Source organism: Lampris incognitus, chromosome 2, assembly GCF_029633865.1.
Source record: "Lampris incognitus isolate fLamInc1 chromosome 2, fLamInc1.hap2, whole genome shotgun sequence".
Classification (NCBI taxonomy): Eukaryota; Metazoa; Chordata; class Actinopteri; order Lampriformes; family Lampridae; genus Lampris; species Lampris incognitus.
In genome coordinates, this window is record NC_079212.1 from 15,847,443 (window position 1) to 15,854,350 (window position 6,908).

Consider the following 6,908-nt stretch of genomic DNA (forward strand, 5'->3'; position numbering starts at 1 on the left):
GGCACCTGAGTGGCCTTATTAATAATGAATGCCTCCACTGTTTCCAATTCACTGACCAAAACGCACATATACCCACATACACACACACGCACATTTCATTTTCATTTTTATTATTAGATAGTTCACAGCTGCACCCAATAGCTTTTTACAGGGCAAGGAATACGGGCTTTACTGTCATTGCAACCATCACTCATCTCATAGCTCTGTTTAATTTCCGCAAGTTTATCTGTTGTGTTTATGTGTGTGTTTGTTGTTATGGTGTGTGTGTGTGTGTGTGTGTGTGTGTGTGTGTGTGTGTGTGTGTGTGTGTGTGTGTGTGTGTGTGTGTGTGTGTGTGTGTGCATGCGAGCGAGCAAGAGAGAGAGAGAGAAAGAGAGAGAGAAAGAGAAAGAGAGACAGGCAAGGATAGATAGTTCCCTGTGACTGTGAGACCTCAGCTAATGGCCACAGAATGGAATATCCTTACGCTCGATAAAATGAGCAATTGTTGTCGTTTACAATGTGTCTCCCAACAGTGTGACTCAATAACATGGGAATCAATCCTCGGCCAGTTTGCTGACAGCAGTTTGCCTCTACATGTTTTGCCCTTTCCAGCCATTCCATGGGCTATTAATTCCTCTGCAGTCACATACCGAAGTTTCCGTAGCTTGACTTTCTTTCATTTTGTATACTTTTGTTTTCGTCTGATTTTTAGGAGGCCTTGCAACTTTGCCTGGGGTGAGCAAGCGTTGCAATTGCAGAGTGTAATAGCGGGCTACTGCATGCTTTGAAAAAGCCATGTTTGCTTTGCAGTGTCCAAGGCTGTAAAAACTAAAAGCCCTACAGAGAATCATGGAAATTAGATTTACAGTTGGGTCGATTCCCTGCTGGAAGAAGGCCAGGGTTTGAGGTGAGGGCGAGAAGGAGGTTGCTGATGGCTCATGATGGATGGAGAGCAAAGAAGTGCTGATGTATAAAGAACACACACACACACACACACACACACACACACACAAAAGAACCACCTTACGTAGACACACATGCCTCCATTTGCAAAGTCAACGTCTACATGGCAGACATATTGTACACTGAAATGCAAGTTGTTCAGGGGGACTAAATAATACATGCATGATTCCACAGTGCCTTGCTATCTCGCATTGTTACTGCAAAGGCCTTCCTTCCCATGTCTCTGATGTAGCGTTAACTCGTGAGAAATTCATCCTGTCAGACTTCTAGAGTAGTCAACACGTCAGAGTTTAGCATGGTGAGCAGACTCGCAATTAAAAGGTATTCATTAGTGATGTGGGAAAAGCTCACGGCTCGCTGAAGTTCATTTTTGAAAGTACAAGAAGATGAATAGATTAATTTCTCCCAATTGAAAGTCAGCCCAAATTACAGTTGGCCTTGGAACACAGGATGAAAAACCACAGTTATGGTTCTAATTAGGTTGGCGAGTCGGATAATAGTAAATAAATAAATGGACTGCATTTTATATAGTCCTTTTCTATTCTACCAACCACTCAAAGTGCTTTACAGTGTACACCTCACATTCACCCATTCATACACACACACATTCATACACTGATGGCAGGGGCTGCCATGCAAGGTGCCAACCTGCCCATCAGGAGCAGTTATGAGTTCAGCGTCTTGCTCAAGGGCACTTTGACGCGCTCTCCGCAGGAGCCGGAGATCGAGACAGCGACCTTCTGATTACTAGATGACCCGCTCTACCTCCTGAGCCCTGCCGCCCACGGACCCAAACTAAGCATCGGCCCTCTAGTTCAGCAGTGATGTATTCATGCTTCTAGCAGTGCTTTAACAAGGTATGTAAATCAAAGTAGGTAATCTACTGCGTTGTTAAAAAACAAACAAACATGGTAGAGCCATTATGATGTGACAGCTATGCATGATGATGATGATGATGATTTATTTCGAAAATGTAAATAAGCAAGATATCATTTACAGATAAACCATTGCCAATAATCTGAAGTGATCAACAAATCCACACATCAAACTCAGCAAACATATGCATCAGATAATTTGTTGCATGTTCGAAAGGGAGTAGGAGGAAGTATACACTTATCTTTTCCTACCCCTTCTCACCTACTCTTAAATTAATTCAGCTACCATACATTACAAACTCAATGGCACTCCTTCCAGGAATTAGACTAGACCATGAGTTCTCTGCCCCCAGATGGATTTGTCTACGCCGCTTTTCGTCCTTAAATCCACCTGTGGCAGAGAACCCATGGTCTCGTCTAATTCCTGGAGGGAGTGACAGTCAAACTCGCTGGCTGCACCAACCTCGAGGGAACGAGTCCACTTAAGTATAAATACATAGAATCTCCGAAGAAATGAACACAGAAATAAAAACTCCCGGCTTTAAATGGAGTAAAAAACCTCTTACACCTGTCGACTTCTTAGAGGAAAACTGTGCCACATGGAAAACACCACGTGCAACAAACAAAATATGTCCCCTGTGCAACACAAACTACACACCCAGTTCTCATGCAGCTCCAGTACAAACAAAATCAAAATTCACGAAAATAAATCATATAAATAATGTGAGAAAACAAAATATATCAAATACTGACATAAATAATATTGTAGCGAATTCGGGGGACAACGCCAGCAGCCAGCGTGTCTTCTTATCCATGCACGTTACAATATGTATGGCAGTTAAACTCAATCCCCACTGTACTCCATAGTTGGAATTCAATGCAAGTTGTGCTGCACAATACAAACTCAACTACTGTGAACAATAAGAGAAAACACGAGACAAAGAGAAAAAAGAAAAACACATCCTAATGTCATGTACCACGAATAAACAGACCTCAACAACACGTACAACCCAAATATCCACTCGGTGTCATGGAAAGAAAAATGGGAAAAAGGTAAAAGTAATAAGAAATGTTTAGAGATACATAAAACTTAGTTAATACAACTCGTGATCATCTCTATATCTCTTGATAATCAGTCCTTTGTACTTCCTCTGGAACTGTGTAATGTTTGTACTGTGTTTGACTTCCATGCCCAGACTGTTCCACAGTTATGCACCAAAGATTGAAATGCCCATGCTCTTCAAAGTTGTACGAACACATAATTTCTTGAAGTTTGATTTCCCTCTTAAATTATATTCCCCTGAGCGTCCGGGTGGCTTTGCGGTCTGTACAGTTGCCTAACAACGCGGGGATCGCTGGTTCGAATCCCCGTGTTACCTCCGGCTTGGTCGGGCGTCCTAAATTGGCTGTGTCTGCGGGTCGGATGTGGGTATGTGTCCTGATCGCTGCACTAGCGCCTCCTCTGGTTATTTGCGGTGGTTGTTCAGGGGGTAAGGAGGGGGGGGGATAGACGAGTTTTCCCGCCTTTACCTAGGGCGCCGGGGTGGGTGGATTGTTCTTCCGGTCTAAATATCCGTAGCCGGATGTAAACATGCAAGCCTAGCTCCACGATATCTTCAACGACATTAAATATTAAAGATTGACATTGGAAAATCAAAAAATGGTTCAGGGACACATTGTGCGGTGCGTGGCTGTACTAATACATGGAAACGCCTGAATGAATGGTTGGATAGAGAGTGTGTTTACCCATCGACCTGCCACAAAACGGCAATGTCCCTGCATTCCATTGTTTTCCTTTCAGAGAAAACCAACAGCAGATTTCGAATCACTGATGTGGTTGAAGGCTTTGAATTTGAAGAAACCACCGAAAAACGGCTTTGTTTGTTCCCATCACTTCATTGCCAAAAAGCCAACCAAAGAAAACCTTTTCCCTGAACTGTGGTAACTATGGTAGCTACTCGTTACACCGGAAAAGAAAAGCATATGGTGGCCCGAATGCGGAAATGGACCAGAAGTGCCGTGTAAACTTGTCTGGTGAAACTCATTACATTACAGTCATTTAGCCGACGCTTTTATCCAAAGCGACTTACGATAAGTGCATTTAATGTAGGAAATCAGGAGAACTACTAGTCATCAGAGGTCATAGGTGCATCTAAACAAGCATCTAATAGCAAAATCAGTGCTAAAGTAAAAGTGCAAGAAAGCGATTTTGTAAAAAAAAATTTTTATGAGTGAATACAATAAGTGCTAAGAACAAGTAACAGGGTAGTAGTTCTTAAAGAGGTGAGTTTTCAACCTGCGCCAAAAGATGGGCAGCGACTCCGCTGTCCTGACATCAGTGGGGAGTTCATTCCACGACTGTGGGGCCAGGACAGAAAAGAGCTGTGACCGGGTCGATCGGCAGCAAGGGCCTCTGCGCGACGGGGCAACCAGGTGTCCCGAGACAGCAGAGCAAAGTGGTTGGGCGGGGGTGTAGGGCTTGACCATGGCCTGGAGATAGGAAGGTGCTGTTCCTTTCACTGCCCTGTAGGCTAGCACCAGAGTCTTAAACTGGATGCGAGCAGCTACTGGGAGCCAGTGTAGGGACACGAGAAGGGGAGTTGTGTGGGAGAACTTAGGGTGGTTGAACACCAGACGAGCTGCAGCTTTCTGAACAAGCTCCAGAGGTCTGATGGCCGACGCCGGGTCGCCAGCAAGGAGGAAGTTGTCGTAGTCCAGCCGGGAGATGACCAGAGCCAGGATGAACACCTGTGCCATCTCATCGGTGAGGAATGGGCGAATCCTCCTGATGTTATAGAGGAGAAATCTGCAGGAGCGAGCAACCGATGCAACGTTTTCAGCAAATGACAGTTGGTCATCCAGGATCACACCCAGATTCCTCACAGTCCGATTTGGTGTCACCACGGTGTTGTCAATGGTGATGGCCAGGTCTTGTGGGAAACCTTTCCCTGGGAGGAACATCAGCTCTGTCTTGTCCAGATTGAGCTTCAGGTGGTGTGTCGCCATCCACTCCGAGATGTCAGTCAAGCATGCAGCAATGCGTGTCTCTACTTGTGTGTCAGAGGGCGGAAAGGACAAGATCAGCTGGGTGTCATCGGCATAACAATGGTAAGAGAAGTCATGCGAGCGAATAACAGAACCCAGGGATGTTGTGTACAGGGAGAAAAGGAGAGGACCCAGAACCGAACCCTGTGGAACGCCTGTAGTCAGTCTGCGAGGCTCCGACACAGATCCCCTCAATGTCACCTGGTAGAAGCGACCCATCAGGTAGGTTGCAAACATTGAGAGTGCAGAGCCTGTGACACCCACCCCCTCGAGGGTAGAGAGGAGGAACTGGTGGTTCACTGTGTCAAACGCAGCTGACAGGTCCAGGAGTATCAGGACAGAGGAGAGAGAGTTTGCTCTCGCAGAGTGCAGCGATTCTGTCACTGCAAGAGGGCCGTCTCTGTCGAGTGACCCACCCTGAACCCAGACTGGTTGGGGTCCAGGAGGTTGTTCTGGTGGAGGTACAAAGAAAGTTGGTTAAAGACAGCATGTTTGAAAGTTTTGGATAGAAAGAGTAGAAGGGAAACTGGTCTGTAGTTTTTGACATCAGAGGGGTTAAGTGATGGTTTCTTGAGAAGTGGGGTGACTCTAGCAGTCTTGAAGGCAGATGGAAAGCATCCTGCCTGGAGGGAGGTGTTGATGAGGTGGGTTAGATAGGGAAGGAGTTCAGGTGCTATAGACTGAAGAAGAGAGGAGGGGACCAGGTCAAGGAAGCATGTGGTTGGGCGACTGGATGTGATGAGGTTTAGAACCTTGTTGGGGGAGAGGGGAGTGAGGTGGGATAGGGTGGGATGTGGAGAGGTGAAGGAGGGTGCAGAGGGTGGGATAGTGCAAGCAGCACTAACCGGGTGGTGAGAAAAGGAGGATCTGATGTCATTTATCTTCTTGTCAAAGAAGTTAGCGAAGTCATCAGGGAGAAGGGAGGAAGTAGGAGGAGGAGGTGGGGGTTGAAGAAGTGTAGAGAAGGTTTCAAAGAGTTTCTTAGAATTAGAGGCAGAGGATAGGATTTTGGAGCGATAGAAGGCAGCCTTAGCAGCAGAAAGGGAGGAGGAGAAAGTGGAAAGAAGAGACTGGAAGTTGAGAAGGTCCTCTGGGAGTTTGCCTTTCTCCATTTGCACTCTGCCACTCTCAGGCTCCGCTGTCAGTACCTACTGAGTCGGTCAGCCAAGGGGCAGGTGGAGTTGGGCGTGCAGGCCTGGAGGTGAGGGGACAGAGATTGTCCAGAGAAGAGGAGAGGGTAGAGAGAAGATCAGTAGCAGTGTCAGGGGGTAGGCGAGAGAAAGATTCAGGTGTAGAGAGGATAGAGGTAACAGAGGAAGAAAGATCAGTGGTGGAGAGAGAGCGGAGGTGTCTACGGGTGGAAACCATGTGGGTAGGGGAAGGGGCCGAGGGGGGTGAAGAGAGAGAGAGAGTAGGACATGAAATAGTGGTCAGAGAGCTGGAAGGGAGTAACAGGGTGAGAGGTGAAGGTCAAAGGAGGAGAGGAAAGAGAGAAGAGGATCTGCTTGTTAGTGTGGATGTTGACGTCACCGAGAAGGATACGTGCAGAGTCATCAACAGGGAAGTGTGAGACAAGTGTGTAAAGCTCCTCCAGAAACTCACCAAGGGGGCCTGGTGGGCGGTACACAACCACGATGGTGAGTTTGACTGGATAAGAGACAGTAACAGCATGAAATTCAAAAGAGGGCGGAGAAAATTGTGGAATGGAAACAAGAGAGTATTTCCATTTCAGGGAGATCAGCAGGCCAGTAACACCACCCCACCTCCCAGCTCAGAGAGTGTGAGAAAAACAGTACACATCAGACAGAGCTGCGGGTGTGGTAGTGTTTTCTGGCATGATCCAGGTCTCAGTTAGCGCAAGAAAGTTGAGGGAGAGCAAGGATGCGTAGCCTGAGATAAACTCAGCTTTCGGCACCACAGACTGGCAATTCCAGAGCCCTCCCATCACCACTTGCTCAACGTGAGTGGAGAAAGTGGGATAGATGAGATTGGTAGAGTCACAGCGCCTAGGAGTGACCCAATGTCTATGCCAGCCCCAGGAAG